This window comes from Phyllobates terribilis, unplaced genomic scaffold (assembly GCF_046119375.1).
Source record: "Phyllobates terribilis strain yellow unplaced genomic scaffold, ASM4611937v1 Scaffold_17__1_contigs__length_24005725, whole genome shotgun sequence".
Classification (NCBI taxonomy): Eukaryota; Metazoa; Chordata; class Amphibia; order Anura; family Dendrobatidae; genus Phyllobates; species Phyllobates terribilis.
The window spans coordinates 23833378-23854045 of NW_027362777.1; the positions used below are offsets into that span (position 1 = coordinate 23833378).

Sequence of the window (20668 nt, forward strand, 5' to 3'; positions counted from 1 at the left end):
TGTATAACAACTTCTGATTCATGGTTAAAACATTTTCCACATTTGGAACATGAAATAGGCTTCTCCCCTGTGTGAGTTCTCTGATGTTTGACAAGATTTGATTTCTTTGCAAAACATTTCCCACATTCTGAACATGAAAATGGCTTCTCCCCTGTGTGAGTTCTCTGATGTGCAATAAGATTTGATTTATTTGCAAAACATTTCTCACATTCTGAACATGAAAAAAGGCTTATCCCTTATGTGAGTTCTCTGATGTTTGACAAGATTTGATTTCCTTGTAAAACATTTTCCACATTCTGAACATGAAAATGGCTTCTCCCCTGTGTGGGTTCTTTGGTGTATTACAACATCTGATTCATGGGTAAAACATTTCCCACATTCTGAACATGAAAAAGGCTTCTCCCCTGTGTGAGTTCTCTGATGTTTGATAAGATGTGATTTCTCTGTAAAATGTTTCCCACATTCTGAACATGAAAATGGCTTCTCCCCTGTGTGAGTTCTCTGATGTGAGATAAGATATGATTTATTTGCAAAACATTTCCCACATTCTGAACATGAAAATGGCTTCTCCCCTGTGTGAGTTCTCTGATGTTTGAGAACATTTGACTTCTTTGCAAAACATTTCCCACATTCTAGACATGAAAATGGTTTCTCCCCTGTGTGAGTTCTCTGATGTTTGTTCAGATCTGATTTCCCTGTAAAACATTTTCCACATTCTGAACAGGAAAAAGGCTTCTCCCCTGTGTGGGTTCTCTGATGTACGATAATATTTGATTTCCTTGTAAAACATTTTCCACATTCTGAACAGGAAAAAGGCTTCTCCCCTGTGTGAGTTCTCAGATGTTGGGTTAGCCTTGATTTCTCTTTAAAACATTTCCCACATTCTGAACATGAAAATGGCTTCTCCCCTGTGTGACTTCTCTGGTGACTAACAAGATCTGATTTCTGGTTAAAACATTTCCCCTGCTTGAAACAAAAAAATCTATTCTCTGCTGTGTACGTTTTTTGATGTTTAAGAAAAGACTTTTTGAGAAGACTATTTCCATATTCTGAACGTGAAAATGGCTTTGTTGCTTTAGGTGCAGTTTGTTTCTTAATGCCTCTTTTGTGACTATGATTTTCCTTAGTAGTCAGTAATGAATCAGAAGACAGGACCTGTTTTAAAGAATCAGATGACAGATCTTTGCTGTGAAGGGATGATGGTATATATGGAGTAATGGCATTCACTTCAATTGTATCCTGTGGGATCTCAAGATCATCTGATTTAAAAATTGAAGGTGTCAGCTGTCCCTCTGATCTGCTGGTACAGTCATCTGCCAAGAATAAAACCAATTATTATTTTAGAATAAAATATCCTTGAATTTTATATTTTTGAGCATTTCTACTTAAAGTGTCTGTAGAAATGGCAAGTTATGTAAAAACATTGAATGATTTACCAAGACAATGACAGTTCACAGTCTAATAGAAAACCTCATAGCATGAACCAGTAGAGTGTGGTGTCCAACAGTTTGCTCATTCTGGATCCCAAATATGGAATAAAAAGCCACCAAATGATGTTATGTAGGTGAAAATAATACCAATAAAAACTTCCACTCATCTTACAATAAACAAGCCCCCACTCAGGTCTATCATCTGTCAGTGGAAAAACAGAAGTTTCCACATTATTAGGGTCTCAAAGGCTCTTGAAAAGCAACATGGCTTTCATAAATCAATCCAGCAATATCCACTCTCCCAAAGTCAAATCTCCCCCCCACTTCTGAGCCTTGCAGTGTGCCCAAACCACATTCAGCATCCATGTATTTGGCATTACTATAGTGAGAAGAACCCACTTAATTTAAGGTGCGTGTCCCCTGGAGTACAATCTGGACACTATGTGTTGGGCAATAAAATAGTATATTTGCAATTTTCACGCTCCAACATCCACTGCGTGCTAATTTCCAGAAAGTGGTTGTGCAGTCAAAATAGTCACTACTCCTATAGATTAATTCACTGAGGGTTATAATATTCAAAACGGAGTCACTTTATGAGAATTTCTACTGCTCTGGTTTTCTGCCATTTTGTCATATTAGGGCTTCTACAAATGGTGTGACCCATCTCCTCTGAGATCTGCTGCTGCGACGTCTGCTTCTTTCACAATACCTGTCCTCATTCATTCTGCAGAGAATCTGACTTTATGGTGTAGGTAATCAAATGCCCATGTTGTCTACTATTCGTAGGGGAAACTACTCAACACATCAGGGACCATATTGCCAGCCATAAATCCACGATTCGTTGCGGCAAAACCTTGTTACCACTACCCCATACTGCCAGGCATGCAGTATCACAACTGAGGTTCCAGGTGATCGAACAAGTACCCAGACGAGGTGGTAACCATATTAAACACCTTAAACAAAGGGAGTGGTTCTGGATACACACCCTCCAGACACTGACAGAGGGTCTCAACCATGAAATAGATTGGCTAACTTGATTATCTTTTTTTCAGACACACTAGATCAGCTCTACAACCTCTCCTATTCCTCCTCTCCAGGTGAGCTCCAGAAACCCCCTTCCCGTCTCCCCTGGCTTCCCCCTCCTATCTCCGTCTCCACCCCTTCCCCTCTCCCCTTCTCCTCACCCTCTTACACACAGCTCACACCAACACAGAGGACTACTAACCATCCTTCTTTCTTCACCAGCAGGTAAGATCGGTTACTCCTCAATCAGACCTGCTATCTTCACACCACATTCTAAACCATTTGTCTTCAAACTAGGAAAGAAACCACTACCAGGACCTTAACCTTAACCTCAACCGGACAAATTATCTGAAATACAGGAGGAAAATTACTATCCCACCACTCTTCCCTCCACGTTTGACAGTATCTCCGACAGGCTATATTTTATCCAATTTATACACCTGATTTTACTTTTGTAATGTATTTTAAACAAATACTAATACATTCGTATATTTTATCTCATTAGTATATCTCCAGTCTTATTCCAGCGCTAGTGAATTATTATACATACTTTGTACATTCACTTTCCCCAACAGTGTGAGGATACTGTCCCACTTGCAGCAGGAATAATAGGCCTACCTGCCAACGCTACTCCTCTCTAAAAGAATTAACATAACAGAACTATCGCATATAGCCTAACGCGCATGCGCAGTCTTCACCAGACGCCATGAATACGGTACACATGTGACACGGCCATACGGGAGGACAGGTCCGCCTCAACAGACCCACTCTCCCTGCCACATCACCTGCCTGTGACGCAACTTCCAGGGGGGTGGGGGGGAAGAGAGTTTGAGCGCATGCACTTACGGTCTGGCGGTAATCGCGGAAACATACATAAACCCTCCAACCGCAACTAGAGACAGATGCACAAGATGAAAGTGCGGGAGCGCCTGTTCACAGCGCCATTAAAGGTACCCACCCAGCAAACTTTGAGCAGTCAGGCAAGCCACCTGGCCACATGCCTCTATACTGATCGGTTTGGAGACCTGTACTCCCTATATGTCTCTGCCGTGTTACTTAATAAGCTTTATTACTTATCTGAGTGGGGACCTATATTCCTCATATGTCTCTGCCCTATACCGAACATAACTTTATACTCATCTATTTGATGACCTATTTTCCTTATGTCTCTGCCCTATACCTAACTTTTTTACCACCTTTGCTCTATCATTCTTCTCCTTGGCCCTCCTCCGGCTCCTTTGCTCCTCCACTTAATCATTAATCTTTTTGCTTCCATTGTCCCATCTTTTTACCAATGACTAACCATGCGCCCAGAATATCAGCAATACTTATCTGCAGGACGGATGTCCTAGAAGCCGCTGAAGATTGTGCGACAATTACAAGTACATTCATGATGAGCATATGAAAGGCTCATATATATATATATATATATATATAATTTCTGTAAATATGTACAGTACAGACCAAAAGTTTGGACACACCTTCTCATTTAAAGATTTTTCTGTATTTTCATGACTATGAAAATTGTACATTCACACTGAAGGCATCAAAACTATGAATTAACACATGTGGAATTATATACTTAACAAAAAAGTCTTTGAATGAGAAGGTGTGTCCAAACTTTTAGGCTGTACTGTATATGTGTCTTCACATTTATGTATTGTTTCTCTTTTTTCACAGCGACATTATGAATAAGACTCTGGCAGGGTCAAAACGTTAAAATTGATATGTGTCGCATATCCCTGCACCTTTTTAGGTCAGTGTTTATGTCTGAATCACCATATGTGAAATAAACTGTTTGCATACCAAAAGGATTGTGCGGTTAATCATTACCTACAGATATTCATTCTGCAGACGGTGCTGGTGATGGAGGAGACATCTGAACCAGAAGCTCTGGGCGGTGCAGGCTCTGTCCAGCCACTAAGATTAGGGTTGCTGGTACCTGTAGTACCATCCAGTCTGGCAGTATGGGGTGTGTGCTGTCCAGCTGGAGTAATCTGCTCCCTGCTTCAGCCATTTGGAAAGCACCGCACCCTACTAAAGCTGGAAGCATATTGCTGGAAGCTGCCAGATACAGCCTTGTCCTCCTCTGGTTCAGTCCTCTGTGCTCAGCTCCCGGCTTGTGTATTTGTTTCCTGTTGTGACCTCGGCCCGTTTACTGACTACTCTTGTGTCTTCTGATTTTGTATTTTCTCTGCCCTCCTGGTTCTGACCCGGCTACCTGACTATCTCACTTCACAGAACAGCAGGTAACACCGTGGCCCAAGCCTAGGGGTCTCTGTGTAAATCCAGATCCATGTAAAGGGGTTAAAGAATGTTGAGCCAAGCAATCCCTGGGCTCTGGAAAACAGAGTAGATAGTGCCAAGCTTGTTCGTGGTGGCCATCTTTGGAGCTGCCAGGTGACCATGAACAGTGTCCCCAATACATTGTGTCTGCACACTATCCCAGCAAGATCTGCATTCAAATAGCTAAATGGCGCTCCTTCCCTTCTTAACCTGCCATGTGCCCAGATAGTAGTGTACAACCGTATATAGGGTATTGTGGGATCAAGAGCCACCATGGGCAGCACGATGGCTCTGTGGTTAGAATTGCAGCCTTAGAAAAAGCCAGAACCCCCGGCGAAATGCGTGTCAGGGACGACTCCTGATAGTTTTGTCAGACAGTATTATGCCATATTTGACCGCACTATAGAGTGCGGTGTTACAGTGCTGCATAAAACCAGATTTATACCCCGTTTTAGCTGTCAGCTCTGTTAGATCTGACAGACTGTTGACATAGTTGAAATTGTCTCTCACGCTGATCACACCCACACACGTGTTGACAGCGTGGGAGAGGCCGATAGTGGCACATGCTAGCCGCATCTGATATCTAAATCTGCAGAAAGAGTGTTGGATCTCCTGCACAACCAGGAGATCGTGACTTAGTGGGATCATTTGCTTCTCCTGCTGACCGTCAATTCTTGTGCAGACAGCGTGTGAGAGACGGTCAGTGGCAAAGCTGAGCCGCTTGCATATCCAAGCTGGCTAAGATTGTGATAACACCTAGTCCACTCAGGGGTCGTGACTCAGATAAATCATTTGCCTCCACTGCATTCTTGTGCGGACAGCGTGTGAGAGACTGTCAGTGGCATAGCTGAGCCGCTTGTGCTCTTAAGCTGGCTAAGTCTGTTATACTGCCGGAGTTATTTCACTGCCGACAGCACGACTGGAGATGTGAGTGGAATTATTAAGGATCCATTACACAGATTGTGTGACAGGTGCAATAGTGTACCCTGATAACCTCTGTACAAGGGCTCATTACACTTATATCTATCAGACCTGCCACACTTTTGAAGTCACTTTATAATATGGGGAGTGTATCCAACGGGCTAGGAGAATTTTTTACTATTGAATTCACACAGGAAAATTGAGCCTTTATTTAATAAAATCTCTCCTGGCTGAGGATACTATCATAATTCAGCACACCCTTGATATAATCTATGGCATTCATTTTGTAAGCATAAACCCAGCCATCAATTATAAGGGACATTGGCTAGGGGCTTATTTTAGTAATAATTTGATTCACCGTCTGACTCTATCAGTAATTTAGTGGATCAGGACTCCATTTATATAATCATGATCCATTATACATTCCTAATGGGATGTATGATTTAATAGGTTTTAATATTATTATTTAATAAAGAATTTCACTTTTACTCACACCCTTTTCCCTTTCCTAATTGTTTACTTGTAATTTGGTGGTGTTCACCTTTGTGAGTACTGTCTGATGAGATCAGACAATACTTTGACTATAGAATTGCAGCCTTGCAGCGATGGGGTCCTGGGTTTAAATCCCACCAATGATAACATCTACAAGGAGTTTGTATGTTCTCCCCGTGTTTGCGTGGGTTTCCTCCAGGTTGTCCGGTTTCCTCCCACACTCCAAAGACATCCTGATAGGGAATGTGGATTGTGAGCCCCAATGAGAACAGTGCCGATAATGTCTGTAAAGCGCTGTGGAATTAATGACGGTAAATAAGCGAGTAAAATAAATAAATAAGCTGGAAAATAATTTGTAAGGTCCATTTGTTTCCTATTATCCTTTGTGAAGAATTCCAAAGTTATCACCACATAAAGTGACACACGTCAGATTTGAAAAATGGGCCCTGATAGGAACACAAAACTGGCTGCGGAGTGCGAAGGAACCTGTGAAAAAAAATATTTTTTTTTATTCTATATTACATCCCCAACAACAACCTATGTATAAGGGGAGAACTCCAACACTTAACTGGAGTTGGACTCATTTATGGTGGACCATTGGAGCTACTATGAGTCCTGAGCAGAACAGTAGAGAAAGTATTAGCGCCCCCATTTCAGGAGAGATTGTGCAGTAATCTGAATTCCTTAGGATTGAAAACATAATGGAATTTATGACGTGGAGCGAATCCATGAAACCAGGGCTCGAGCCAACACATCTCCTGCAGGCGAGAATAAATGTATATTACAGCCATCAGCCACGCACAGCTTAGAGATATATCATGGCACAGGTGTAATGTTTTCTGTATAGTTTATCACAATCCTGTTTGAAGTTAGTTGGTTTTAAAAGAAATTGAAAAGTCAGGATAAAGGGAAACTCTGTTGTTATTGTACAGAAATTCACACTTGTCCCTCACTGCACATTTAATGTTGTCAATCATAAAAGTGAAGTTTGGCCAGAAAGACTGGACCTGGTCTTGTAGGGACCATATGAGCACATTCAGCAGCACAGAAGGGAGGGAAGGTAGATTCATCCAATAAGATATCAGGGATCTAGGAAGCCAACAGCATCATTACCCTCCACTTTCTCTAAGAGGCCCATTATAATATTTTTCTTCAAGTGATTTTCTCACTTGTCAGCACATTCTAGGTACGCTGTCATTTGGCTTTATAGTTTACAGATCTGGGCAGGTAACGGTCAGCGTCTCCTAATTCCAGGGGGTAGGTGGATCTTTCAGATTGTAAGTTCTATAGAAAAGGGCTTTCACAATTTCTCCAAGTAATTAGAACATTTTTCATATGGAGGCGAATGTTATGCTCTAGTGGCAAAATGGTGATCACACGATTGTGATATGGCCGGACTACACCAGCAATAAAGCAGCCACAGCTGGTGTCTGAAAAGAATCTGTGACTTCTCTGCATTTAGTGGTTACTACTCACCTGGGTGGTCATATGTAGGAATCTCCTCTTTACACCGCTCATCACCCCTCACATATGTCTCTGTAGTATTAATATGGGTCAAATCTTCACCCTGAAACACATATTATAAAAGTCACAGACAGATGGAGAAGTCCCATCTATGATCAGCTCTAATCCTGCCATCTCCACCATTCTCATTACACAAGTATAAAACATAATAATGGCGGATAAAACTGAACTGAAGACAAGACCTTTACAGCCGTCTACACATCATAGGGGAGATCTCATGACACCTTCTCTCCATCTACCTGATGATTCTGAGAAACACTGGGATCTTCTTGTTTACAGTCCTGTGGAAGAAGAGGACGGGGACATCTCTCTGGTGTTGTCCTCTTACTGGATAGATCTGGAGTAAACACATACAAGGACTGAATTCATTCTTTACATACAGATAATTATAGGCTGTGTGTATTTAGTCCTGTCTATTACCTGGTGATGTGAGGGGCTGGGGAACCTCCATCATGATGTCCTTGTACAGATCTTTGTGTCCCTCTAAATACTCCCACTCCTCCATGGAGAAATAGACGGAGACGTCCTGACACCTTATAGGAACCTGACACATACAAAGATACTGTCATCCCCCCGATCCCTTCATATAATTACTGTATAATGTCCCAGCATTCCCAGCAGTGTCACCTCTACAGTCAGCAGCTCAATCATCTTGTAGGTGAGTTCTAGGATCTTCTGGTCATTGATGTCCTCATGTATCAGGGGGTGAGGTGGAGGCCCCGTGATTGGGCTCAGGTGTCTTCCCAATCCTTCAGACACAGGGTCTTGACAGCGCTCACTAGAGGTCTTCTTCACTACTGTGTAATCCTGGTTATGGAGAGACACATTAATAAATCTCACTACAGACATTTCCAGAGTCCTCACCTCTCCAGTTCTGTCCATCTGTTATTTCCATAGATAAGAATGATGAAATGTGACATCATCACAATCTCTCACCTCTCCAGTAAGACGGAAGAGGATCTCTAGGGTGAGGTGTAATATCCTCTCCGCCATCTTGTCTCTGTCCATATCCATCCTTGATGGGTGATTCAGAAAAATTCTCTCAATATAGAAGATGTCCCCTGAGATGATCTGATATTGTAGTGACCTAAATAGGAAGACAATGAGACGATGGAACATTATACAGAATTCTGTGTAATAATACAATTACTGGACACAATAAGGGAAATATATCAGGAGATAGAACGTGTAGACGAGTCAACAGGCAACCCTGGCACAACAACCTCACTAAACAGCTTCGACAAGCGTCCAGGGTTGCGGAGCGGCGTTGGAAGAAAACACATACTCAAGATGACTTCACTGCATTCAAACAAGCAACGCTCGCATTCAAATCAGCACTCACCTCTGCTAAACAGGCCTACTTCACAACCCTCATATCCTCCCTATCCTACAACCCCAAACAGCTATTCAATACTTTTAACTCTTTCCTCCACCCTCCACTGCCCCCTCCGACCTCCCTCATCTCTGCTGAGGAGTTTGCTACACACACTTCAAAAACAAGATTGACCAAACACGGCAAGTCTTTACTGTCCGACCACCACAACCCCTTTGTTTTCCACACCATTTCCCTACCCCTATAACCTCCCTTCCCAACATCACGGAAAGAGACCTTACTCATCTTCTCTCCAAATCACACCTCACCACATGTGCACTCAACCCCATCCCATCCCACCTCCTCCCCAACCTCACCCCCACACTCGTCCCATCCCTAACCCATCTCTTCAACCTATCACTATCCTCTGGTACTTTCCCTGCTGCCTTCAAACATACTAAACCAAGGAGAAAGTCAGGAGTAGCTTAGATAAAAGATAGTGTTTATTAAATACATAAATATCAAAATAAGTAATCATGTCATAGCATTAACACAAATGGGGGTAAAGAGGGAGTTGAGTAGTAACTGTTATGTTCTGCTACCAAAGCTAAGGAAAGAGAGGAGATCTGTCCCTACTATAGGACTCAGCTGAATCCCTACGATGTAACAGGGAACCTGATCCTGCGATCAGACCTGCTAAAGTCCTAATCTAGTCTGTACGGAGACCTATAGATGTGGGGAGGGAATCCCTACAAGTACTAAGGACTGGGAGGAATATGGGACACCTCCTAACAGAAATAGTAGCAGACAGACGAACAAACAAAATAGATAGAACATAGAGGTCCGTAGACCAAGCAAACTAACAGAGTTAGATACAGAGCACAGGCTAGCTAGAAAGTAGATATACAATGAAGTCCAGCAAAGCCAGAAGGGCGGAGCAGGATTAAATAGGCCAACAAGGTCATGTGACCAGCAAAGGAAAAAAAACCTAACAGCAAGGTTCTAACAGTACCCCCCCTTCTAAGAGGATCCTCCGGATCCCCTAGGACCAGGCTTATCAGGAAATCTCCTGTGAAACGCTCTGATAAGTCTGGACGCGGAAACATCATCTGACCTCACCCAAGAATTATCCTCGGGTCCGAAACCTTTCCAGGCCACAAGATACTGCAAACTACCTCTATACCGTCTAGAGTCAAGGATGCGAGAAATTTCATATTCCCCGTCCTCCACCACCGGAGGAACAGAGGCAGAGGCGTCACCATCCGACACAACAGCTTTTTTTAACAGAGAGACATGAAAGACCGGATTAATTCTCCAGGAGGTAGGAACCTCCAACCTAACAGCAGATTGGTTGACAACCTGAAGCACCTTAAAGGGCCCTACAAACTTGGGACCCAATTTCTTAGAAGGAATCCTCAACCGCAGATTCCTAGAGGACAACCAAACCATGTCACCAACTGCGAACAAAACCTCCTGTCGTTTCCTATCAAAGTAGTCTTTAGATTTTCTGTTGGCCTCCTGAAGATTACCACGCACATCCGTCCAAACTCTTTCCAAATCACCGGAAAAATTCTCCTCCTCAGGCACGGCAGATCCCAACTTGGAGAACGACCCAAACGACGGATGTCTCCCAGAACAACAAAAAAAAGGCGAACAACCAGCAGAAGAAGATGTATGATTGTTCAGAGCAAATTCGGCAAGTGGCAGAAACTCAGACCACCCCTCTTGATTGTCTGCCACAAAACAACGCAAGAACTGCTCAACATCCTGGTTTTTCCTTTCTGTCTGGCCATTAGATTCAGGATGATATCCGGACGAAAACGACAAATGAATTCCCAACCTGTCACAAAAGGCACGCCAAAAACGAGCCACGAACTGAGGACCCCTATCAGAAACAATGTCAGTAGGAACGCCATGAAGTCTGACAATTTCCTTGACAAAGGCCTTAGCGAGAGTTTTAGCGCAGGGCAGTTTGACGAAGGGAACCAAGTGACACATCTTGCTAAAACGGTCCACGACCACCCAGATGACAGTAAAACCCTCAGAGGGGGGAAGGTCAGTTATAAAGTCCATAGCCAAATGTGTCCAAGGAGCACTGGGGACCTCCAAAGGACAAAGCAACCCCGCAGCAGGAGTATGTGAGGACTTAGATCTAGCACATATAGTACATTGGCGCACCCACTTAATGACTTCCTTCTGCCATCCAGGCCACCAAAAACTGCGACCCACCAGTCTCTTGGTCTCAGAGATTCCGGGATGACCTGCCAACCGAGATTCGTGACACTCAACAAACAAATCTCTCCTAAAGGTCCCAGGCACAAACAACCTCCCATGAGGAGTGTTAGATGGGGCATTCTCCTGAGCTTTAAGAATCTCATCTTCCAAAACGGAGTCTAAAGCAGCTATCACAACACCTTCTTGTAAAATGTTTTCCTCTTTCTCAGCACCGACTATGGGAGAAAAACTGCGAGACAAGGCATCCGCCTTAACATTCTTAGTACCAGGGATGTAAGTAACGGAGAAATTAAACCGCGAGAAAAACAGTGCCCACCTAGCCTGACAGGCATTCAGGCGCTTGGCAGCATCAAGATATATCAGATTTTTATGATCCGTAAGAACCTGAACGGGAAATTCCGCACCTTCCAAGAAGTGGCGCCAGTGTTCAAATGCGAGTTTAACCCCTTAATAACATCTGACGTACTAATACGCGTCTGTGCCCTGGGACTTAAGAGCCAGACCCGTATTAGTACGTCATGGCGATCGCGCGCGCACACAGGCTGTGCGGGCGCGATCGCCGCCGGGTGTCAGCTGATTGTCACAGCTGACACCCGGTACTATGTGCAGGGAGCGGTCACGCACCGCTCCCAGCACATTAACCCCCGCGATGCTGCGATCGAAGTCGATCGAAGTCGATCGCGGCATTGCGGGGGCAAGGGGAGGTGATCGCCGATACTCACCTCCTCTTCCGGCTTCCAGCGCAGTCTGCAAAGGCTTCCCGGGTGTTGCCATGACGACCCGATGTCGTCATGACAACATCCGGGTCACCAGAGAGCAGGAAGATTGCTTGGACATGCGCAGTGCATCTCCAAGCAATCTTCACACTGTGCACTTCTGACAGCCTTCATGGCATAGGGATGGTGCTCCATTCCTGTGCCATGCAGGCGATCAGAAAAAAAAAAGTGAAAGTCCCAGAGTGGGACAAAGTAATAAAGTGTATAAACTGTGTGAAAGTGGAAAAAAAAAAAAAAAAAAAATGTGCAAAAATATTATAAAAAAATAAAAAAAATAATACACCAAAAATAAAAATATAATGTACCCATCAATAAATATTATTATAAAAAAAATAAAAAAAAAACAATAAAAGTACACATATTTGGTATCGCCGCGTCCGGAACAACCTGACCTATAAAACTGTCCCACTAGTTAACCCCTTCAGTGAACACGGTAAAAAAAAAAAAAAAAAACACCAAGCAAAAAACAATGCTTTATCACCATACCGCCAAACAAAAAGTGGAATAACACGCGATCAAAAAGACGCATATAAATAAAAATGATACCGCTGAAAACGTCATCTCGTCCCGCAAAAAACAAGCCGCCATATAGCTCCATCAGCCGAAAAATAAAAAAGTTATAGCTCTCAGAATAAAGCGATACTAAAAAATATTTTTTTCTATAAAATAGCTTTTATTGTGTATAAGCGCCAAAACATAGAAAAATTATACAAATGTGGTACCGCTGTAAACGTACTGACCCGAAGAGTAAAGCTGCCTCATCAATTTTACCACACGCGGAACAGAATAAAAAAAAACAAAAAAAAACAATTCCTGAATTGTTGGTTTTTGTTTATTCTGCCTCCCAAAAATCGGAATAGAAAGCGATCAAAAAATGTCACGTGCCTGAAAATGGCACCAATAACAACGTCAAGTCATCCCGCAAAAAACGAGCCGTCACATGACTGTCTGCCAAAATTTGGAAAAATTATAGCTCTCAAAATATGGCGATGCAAAAACTAGATTTTACAAAAAATGCGTCTTTTAGTGTGTGACAGCTGTCAGTCATAAAAACCCCATATGATTCTGGCATTGCTGTAATCACACCGACCCGAAGAATAAAGTCGTCTAATCACTTATACCGCACAAGGAACGGCGTCAAAAATAAACTCTTGAGTTAGGATTGGGCTAGGGTTAGGGCTGGGTTTGGGGCTAGGGTTGTGCTGGGGCTAGGGTTGTGCTGGGGCTAGGGTTGTGCTGGGGCTAGGGTTGTGCTAGGGTTAGGGCTGGGGTTGGGATTTTTTTCAAAAGTAAGAAAAAAAGATGACGATATGGCGACTAGTGTTGAGAGCAAGTGCTCGCTACTTGAGTTTGCATCGGGTGCTCTGGTATGCATTTAGTATCGTGGGTATTTGAGTGACATGCTCGAGTCTCTGCCCCATATGCTTCGCGGCCAAAAAACTTTACGGGGATTGCCTGCCATGCACGAGCGATCCCCGCATGTTTTTTTTTGGATGTCTAATAACCGTGAAACATGCGGAGCAGGGACTCGAGCATGTCACTCGAGCACACGCTGTACATGGTGCATACCTGAGTACCCGATGCAAACTCAAGTAGCGAGCACTTGCGCTCAAGAATAATGAAAACTTATTCAATATGATGACCTAATGTAAACAAATAATGTGCCGTACCTCTGGGTTCAAAATGTTCACTATACACCTTAATAAAATCTTTGAGGGGTATAGTTTCCAAAATGGGGACACTTGTGGGGGAGCTCCACTGTTTAGGCACATCACGGGCTCTCCAAACGCGACATGGTGTCCGCTAACAAATTGAATGGAAAATCGGCTCAAATTGTTAGCGGACGCCATGTTGCGTTTGGAGAGCCCCTGTGTGTCCAAACATTGGAGCTCCCCCACAAGTGACCCCATTTTGGAAACTAGACCCCCCAAGGCACCTATCTAGATGCATAGTGAGCACTTAGAACCCCCAGGTGCTTCACAAATTGATTCGTAAAAATGAAAAAGTGAAAATAAAACACTTTTTCATTTTTATGAATCAATTTGTGAAGCACCTGGGGTTCCAAGTGCTCACTATGAATCTAGATAGGTGCCTTGGGGGGTCTAGTTTCCAAAATGGGGTCACTTGTGGGGGAGCTCCAATGTTTGGGCACACAGGGACTCTCTAAATGCAACATGGTATCCGCTAACAAATTGAATGGAAAAATCGGCTCAAATTGTTAGCGGACACCACATTGCGTTTGGAGAGCCCCTCTGTGCCCAAACTTTGGAGCTCCCCCACAAGTGACCCCATTTTGGAAACTAGACCCCCCAAGGCACCTTTCTAGATGCATAGTGAGCACTTGGAACCCCCAGGTGCTTCACAAATTGATTCGTAAAAATGAAAAAGTGAAAAAAAAAACACTTTTTCATTTTTATGAATCAATTTGTGAAGCACCTGGGGTTCCAAGTGCTCACTATGAATCTAGATAGGTGCCTTGGGGGGTCTAGTTTCCAAAATGGGGTCACTTGTGGGGGAGCTCCAATGTTTGAGCACACAGGGACTCTCCAAATGCAACATGATATCCGCTAACAAATTGTCGGCTCAAATTGTTAGCGGATATCATGTTGCATTTGGAGAGTCCCTGTGTGCCCAAACATTGGAGCTCCTCCACAAGTGACCCCATTTTGGAAACTAGACCCCCCAAGGCACCTATCTAGATGCATAGTGAGCACTTGGAACCCCTAGGTGCTTCACAAATTAATTCGTAAAAATGAAAAAGTGTTTTTTTTTTCACTTTTTCATTATTACGAATCAATTTGTGAAGCACCTGGGGGTTCCAAGTGCTCACTATGCATCTAGAAAGGTGCCTTGGGGGGTCTAGTTTCCAAAATGGGGTCACTTGTGGGGGAGCTCCAAAGTTTGGGCACAGAGAAGCTCTCCAAACGCAATGTGGTGTCCGCTAACAATTTGAGCCGATTTTCCATTCAATTTGTTAGCGGATACCATGTTGCATTTAGAGAGTCCCTGTGTGCCCAAACATTGGAGCTCTCCCACAAGTGACCCCATTTTGGAAACTAGACCCCCCAAGGCACCTATCTAGATGCATAGTGAGCAGTTGGAACCCCCAGGTGCTTCACAAATTGATTCATAAAAATGAAAAAGTGTTTTTTTTTTTCACTTTTTCATTGTTACGAATCAATTTGTGAAGCACCTGGGGGTTCCAAGTGCTCACTATGCATCTAGATAGGTGCCTTGGGGGGGTCTAGTTTTCAAAATGGGGTCACTTGTGGGGGAGCTCCAATGTTTGGGCACACAGCAGCTCTCCAAACGCAACATGGTGTCGCTAACAATTTGAGCCAATTTTGCGTTAAATTTGTTAGCGGACACCATGTTGCATTTAGAGAGCCGCTGTGTGCCCAAATATTGGAGCTCCCCCACAAGTGACCCCATTTTGGAAACTAGACCACCCAAGGCACCTATCTAGATGCATAGTGAGCACTTGGAACCCTCAGGTGCTTCACAAATTGATTCATACAAATGAAAAAGTGTTTTTTTTTTCACTTTTTCATTGTTACGAATCAATTTGTGAAGCACCTGGGGGTTCCAAGTGCTCACTATGCATCTAGATAGGTGCCTTGGGGGGTCTAGTTTCCAAAATGGGGTCACTTGTGGGGGAGCTCCAATGTTTGGGCACACAGGGACTCTCTAAATGCAACATGGTGTCCTCTAACAAATTTAACGGAAAATCGGCTCAAATTGTTAGCGACACCATGTTGCGTTTGGAGAGCCGCTGTGTGCCCAAACATTGGAGCTCCCCCACAAGTGACCCCATTTTGGAAACTAGACCCCCCAAGGCACCTATCTAGATGCATTGTGAGCACTTGGAACACTCAGGTGCTTCACAAATTGATTCATAAAAATGAAAAAGTGTTTTTTTTTTTCACTTTTTCATTGTTACGAATCAATTTGTGAAGCACCTGGGGGTTCCAAGTGCTCACTATGCATCTAGATAGGTGCCTTGGGGGGTCTAGTTTCCAAAATGGGGTCACTTGTGGGGGAGCTCCAATGTTTGGGCACACAGCAGCTCTCCAAACGCAACATGGTGTCGCTAACAATTTGAGCCAATTTTGCGTTAAATTTGTTAGCGGACACCATGTTGCATTTAGAGAGCCGCTGTGTGCCCAAATATTGGAGCTCCCCCACAAGTGACCCCATTTTGGAAACTAGACCACCCAAGGCACCTATCTAGATGCATAGTGAGCACTTGGAACCCTCAGGTGCTTCACAAATTGATTCATACAAATGAAAAAGTGTTTTTTTTTTCACTTTTTCATTGTTACGAATCAATTTGTGAAGCACCTGGGGGTTCCAAGTGCTCACTATGCATCTAGATAGGTGCCTTGGGGGGTCTAGTTTCCAAAATGGGGTCACTTGTGGGGGAGCTCCAATGTTTGGGCACACAGGGACTCTCTAAATGCAACATGGTGTCCTCTAACAAATTTAACGGAAAATCGGCTCAAATTGTTAGCGACACCATGTTGCGTTTGGAGAGCCGCTGTGTGCCCAAACATTGGAGCTCCCCCACAAGTGACCCCATTTTGGAAACTAGACCCCCCAAGGCACCTATCTAGATGCATTGTGAGCACTTGGAACACTCAGGTGCTTCACAAATTGATTCATAAAAATGAAAAAGTGTTTTTTTTTTTCACTTTTTCATTGTTACGAATCAATTTGTGAAGCACCTGGGGGTTCCAAGTGCTCACTATGCATCTAGAAAGGTGCCTTGGGGGGTCTAGTTTCCAAAATGGGGTCACTTGTGGGGGAGCTCCAAAGTTTGGGCACACATGGGCTCTCCAAACACAACATGGCGTCCGCTAATTATTCAAGCAAATTTTACAATCAAAAAGTCAAATAGCGCTCCTTCCCTTCCGAGCCCTGCCGTGCGCCCAAACAGTATTTTTTCCCCAAATATTGGGTATCTGCGTGCCCAGGGGAAATTGCACAACAAATTTTGGGGTCCATTTTTTCTTGTTACCCCTGTGAAAATAAAAAAAATTGGGTCTAAATTAACATTTTTGTGAAAAAAGTTAAATGTTAATTTTTTTCTTCCACATTCAAAAAATTCCTGTGAAGCACCTGAAGGGTTAATAAAGTTCTTGAATGTGGTTTTGAGCACCTTGAGGGGTGCAGTTTTTAGAATGGTGTCACTTTTGGGTATTTTCTGTCATAAAGACCTCTCAAAGTGACTTCAAATGTGATGTGGTCCCTAAAAAAATGGTTTTGTAAATTTTGTTGGAAAAATGAGAAATCGCTGGTCAACTTTTAACCCTTATAGCTCCCTAACAAAAAAAAATTTTGGTTCCAAAATTGTGCTGATGTAAAGTAGACATGTGGGAAATGTTATTTATTAACTCTTTTGTGTGACATATCGCTCTGATTTCAGGGCTTAAAAATTCAAATTTTGAAAATTGCAAAATTTTCAAAATTTTCGCCAAATTTCCGTTTTTTTCACAAATAAACGCAAGTGATATCGAAGAAATTTTTCCACAATCATGAAGTACAATATGTCACGAAAAAACAATCTCAGAATCAGGGGGATCCGTTGAAGCGTTCGAGAGTAATTACCTCATAAAGTGACAGTGGTCAGAATTGTAAAAATTGGCCCGGTCATTAACGTGCAAACCACCCGCGGGGCTTAAGGGGTTAATAGCCAATAATTCCCGATTACCAATATCGTAATTCAGTTCAGTCTCCGAAAATTTTTTTGAAAAAAAGGCACAGGGATGTAATCCATCCCCGTTATCCTGAGACAATACTGCGCCAACCCCCACAGAGGAAGCATCAACCTCAACCAAAAACGGCCTAGTAACATCAGGCTGCATAAGGATGGGAGCAGAGGTGAACCTCTCCTTGAGATACACAAAAGCTTCAATGGCCTCAGAAGACCACTGAACCGCATCAGCACCTTTCCTGGTGAGATCAGTCAGAGGTTTGACAATACTAGAAAAATTTTTTATGAATTTTCTATAGTAATTGGCGAAACCCAAAAACCTCTGTATCGATTTCAAACCAATAGGCCTAGGCCATTCCTGCACAGCCTGAACCTTAACCGGATCCATCTCAAAACCTTTGCTGGAGATAATGTAGCCCAAAAAACTAATTCTCTGTACAGCGAACTCACATTTCTCCAGCTTAGCAAAAAGCGAATTGTCCATTAATAACTGTAATACCTCACGCACGCTCCGCCAATGAGACTCCAGATCTGGCGAATAAATCAAAATGTCATCCAAATACACAACCACATTTTTACCGATCAAAGGTCTAAGGATGTCATTAATCAGATTCTGAAAAAATGCAGGAGCATTAGTAAGACCAAAAGGCATAACCAGATTCTCAAAATGACCCACAGGAGTGTTAAAAGCAGTCTTCCATTCATCACCCTCCTTCATGCGCAACAGATTGTATGCCCCCTTAAGGTCAATTTTAGAGAACCACTTGGCCCCCAATAACTGGTTAAACAGATCAGGAATCAATGGCAGTGGGTAAGGATTGCGTACCGTAATTTTGTTAATCTCACGAAAATCCAGACAAGGACGTAAACCGCCGTCCTTTTTTTTTACAAAAAAAAATCCAACCGCCACAGGAGACTTAGAGGGCCTAATGTGACCGGCGGCCAAGCTTGTCTGTATGTATTCCTCCAAAGCCTTCCTCTCAGGAATAGTAAGGTTAAATAAACGACTCTTAGGAAGAGTCGCTCCAGGGACAAATTCAATAGAACAATCATAGTCTCTATGGGGAGGCAAAACCTGCGATTCTTTCTCAGAAAAAACTCTCCAAAAATCCTGAATAGGAACAGGCAATTCTCCCCTATCCAAAGCTGCAATACGCCCGTTACAACACTTGTCATAACATTTATGGCTCCAGGATTTAATTTCACTGGTAGACCAATCCAGTACAGGATTGTGAAATTTTAACCAGGGCAAACCCAATATTACTGGAGAAGGCAAGTTATTCAACACTACCAAATCCAATTTCTCATGGTGAACACCATTAATAGTGAGAGGAAATTCACTGACCTTGAGAGTAATATTCTTCAAAGGGGAGCCATCCACAGAAACCACAGCAATGGGGGATGATAAAGGTTCAGGTTTTAAATTGAGTTTTTCCACGAATCCCCCATCAATTACATTCAGTGTAGACCCGCAATCAACAAACACCCGAAATTCCATCAATTTTTCCTGAGCAATCGTGGAAGCAGCTAAAAATATACCCTTGGAATTTAAACAGGCAATACGGGCGTGACTGACCATTTTTTTTTCTTTCTTCATACGAAGCTCACAGCCTTTAATCAAATGACCAGATTTTCCGCAATAGAAACACAAGCCTTCCGAAAAACGACGGTCTTTTTCTTGAGAGCGAGGTGCCACCGATCCAATCTCCATCGGTTCACCACTGTTAATACACACATTATCATAACCAGAAACTGACATAGCAGAGGATTTGCTCTCATTAACCCTAGCACGCAGTCTTCTATCCACCCGTATAGCTAATTGCATAGCCTGTTGCAAATCCTCAGGTGTAGGATAAGCAATTAGCAGGTCTTTAACCCTTTCACTGAGCCCAGCAAGAAATAGACTTTTCAGAGCAGAATCGTTCCACCCTGTTTGAGTGGACCAACGACGAAAATGTGTACAATATTTTTCCACATTACCCGATCCTTGTTTTAAACGTCTCAACTCAGTCTCAGCTGATGCGACACGGTCAGGATCATCATATAATAGTCCCAAAGCAGAAAAAAAACTATCCACTGATCTGAAGCATGAATCACTAGGTTGCAAAGAAAAGGCCCACTCCTGAGGCTCTTTGCGCAAAAGTGACATTATGAACCCTACGCGCTGGGATTCATCCCCAGAGGACTTAGGTCTCAAACGAAAATACAATAAGCAAGCATTTTTAAATGAAAAAAAATTCTCGGTGTTCACCAAAAAATAAATCCGGCAAACATACCTTAGGCTCCAAGAAATGTGCTCCAGGACAGTTACTCACGTGCTGACGGAGCTCGGCCACCTCCAGAGAGAGTCCCTGCAGGCGATGAGCCAAATCCTGAACCGACACCATGATGGAACAGAAAAATCTTTCCTTAGAGAATTTGCTGGCTGGACTTACTGTTATGTTCTGCTACCAAAGCTAAGGAAAGAGAGGAGATCTGTCCCTACTATAGGACTCAGCTGAATCCCTACGATGTAACAGGGAACCTGATCCTGCGATCAGACCTGCTAAAGTCCTAATCTAGTCTGTACGGAGACCTATAGATGTGGGGAGGGAATCCCTACAAGTACTAAGGACTGGGAGGAATATGGGACACCTCCTAACAGAAATAGTAGCAGACAGACGAACAAACAAAATAGATAGAACATAGAGGTCCGTAGACCAAGCAAACTAACAGAGTTAGATACAGAGCACAGGCTAGCTAGAAAGTAGATATACAATGAAGTCCAGCAAAGCCAGAAGGGCGGAGCAGGATTAAATAGGCCAACAAGGTCATGTGACCAGCAAAGGAAAAAAAAACTAACAGCAAGGTTCTAACAGTAACAGCACAAAAACGCTTGTGAACCCCCATACATCCGCATTATATTAGTGACTTGCGGGGTGGGGACTCCTAAGGTAAGGTACCCATCATAATCTAG

General features: G+C 43.2%; 1 protein-coding gene and 1 pseudogene across 1 annotated transcript in view; one reads left to right on the forward strand and one right to left on the reverse strand.

The window, feature by feature from the left end:
* Window positions 1-20668, forward strand: part of LOC141176154 (uncharacterized) — a 241428-nt gene that overhangs the window by 107575 nt on the left and 113185 nt on the right. The window lies entirely within an intron of this gene.
* Window positions 1-20668, reverse strand: part of LOC141176158 (uncharacterized) — a 98021-nt pseudogene that overhangs the window by 59885 nt on the left and 17468 nt on the right.